The 1,700-nt window shown below is 33.6% G+C and overlaps 1 non-coding gene across 1 annotated transcript; it reads left to right on the top strand.

Moving 5' to 3' along the window:
* Positions 1 to 299: 299 nt before the first annotated feature.
* On the top strand, positions 300 to 406 carry LOC136234408 (small nucleolar RNA R71). The gene has a single exon (XR_010691292.1). It is a non-coding gene; the product is annotated as a small nucleolar RNA R71 (small nucleolar RNA).
* The last annotated feature ends 1,294 nt before the right edge of the window (positions 407 to 1,700 follow it).

The following is a 1,700-nucleotide window of genomic DNA, read 5'->3' as shown; positions in this document are numbered from 1 at the left end:
GTGCCATAAACTTATCAATTTTGTGCGATAAGGCAGAAAATTGGGCTTGTAACATTGCTACTGGATCAAGATTCATTATACCTTTAACCGATGATGTACCTGAGGATGATGGTTTCGCCGTTGGTATATGTCCACGCTCTGCGGGCCACATACTGCTGTTGATTGCCATTTCCTCCAAAAGTTCTCTTGCTTGGGCGGACGTCTTCTTCATAAATAAACCTCCAGACATAGCATCTAATGAACCTCTAGTTGTAGGATTTAATCCATTATAGAATGTCTGCATTAAAAGTGCATCTGGCAGTTGGTGGTGTGGGCATAAACGTTGAAGTTCTTTAAAACGTTTCCAAGCTTCATAAAGAGTTTCATTATCATTTTGTGTAAAAGATGTCAATTCTTTGATGACTCTTGCGGTTTTTGCTAAGGGAAACTATTTTGATAAAAACGCTTGGGCTAATTGGTCCCAAGTTTCAAATGTTGCAGCAGGCATAGAAGTTAACCAAATTTTTGCCTTATCCTTCAAAGTGAAAGGAAAGAGGCGAAGTTTGATTGCTTCGGCTGTTACATCAGTAATTTTAAAAGTATCACAAATTTCTAAGAAATTTGTCAAATGTGCATTAGGGTTTTCGTTAGGTAGTCCATAAAACGTTATGTTGTTTTGCAATATATTAAGCAAAGCAGGCTTAATTTCAAATTGATTTGCGTTTATACGGGGTCTAACTACACTATTAGTTACACCGGCCATTCCTGGCCTAGCATAATCCATAAGTGTCGGTGGATCGGCCATATTTTCTGGCTGGATTTTTTTGGTTTCTAAGGGTGTTTTGTCTTTGTTTTTCTTGTTTTTCTTGTTTTTCTTAAGTGTTCTTTCAATTTCTGGATCAAAAGGGTCTGGTGGCGTGCCCGAATTTCGTGAACTGCGCATGAACTTCAAATGGTTACACGAGCCAAACTACCTTCAAAACAAAATTGAAAACAAATATGTTATATAAACTGAAAAATAAATAAAATATAAAAATTGTATAAAAATAATGTGTAAACCTAGATTCGAAAATAAAATACGAAAAATAAAAATTTTGTCAAAAATTTTGGCGTATCCCCGGCAACGGCGCCAAAAACTTGTTGAGCGATTTCCGCAAGTGCACGGTTTCGCTTGTAGTAATAAAAATATCGATCCCATAGGGATACGTTTTTTAACGAAAAAACTTATTTTTGAATTTATTAATTTCGAACTTGTTAGATTTATTATTAATTGTAAATGAAAAGTGAAATTTGTCTAATTGAATTTAGGAAAAATAATTGTTTAATTGAGTTTATGAACTTTGAATACTTGAAAAATGCTGGAATAAGATTTTATATTTAGAATAAATCGATTGTTAGAAAGATCTTCTGATTTAAGGATGAATTTTACAAAACAGGAACATTTAGAACTTTTTAGAAAAACAATGAATGTATTCATTTGCATTAAGCAAAGAAAACAACTTAAACTTTGTATCAATTATGATGATGAAATAAATGACGGAACCTCTAATTAATTGGCTTTGAACGCGACAAAACCCTTTCGGGATAGTTGCCCTTACTCAAATTAAAACTCTTTCGAGATGATAATTTGCCTAAGTGTTCAACAAAGTTTCCTTGTAATGATTTTGAATTCAACTGCGTATTAATGAAAACACCAGCCTCACTTATATTGGATTGGTTAC

This window comes from Euphorbia lathyris, chromosome 6 (assembly GCF_963576675.1).
Source record: "Euphorbia lathyris chromosome 6, ddEupLath1.1, whole genome shotgun sequence".
Lineage (NCBI taxonomy): Eukaryota > Viridiplantae > Streptophyta > Magnoliopsida > Malpighiales > Euphorbiaceae > Euphorbia > Euphorbia lathyris.
The sequence above is the reverse complement of the archived record's forward strand: the minus strand, read 5'-3'. Positions and strand labels throughout refer to the sequence as shown.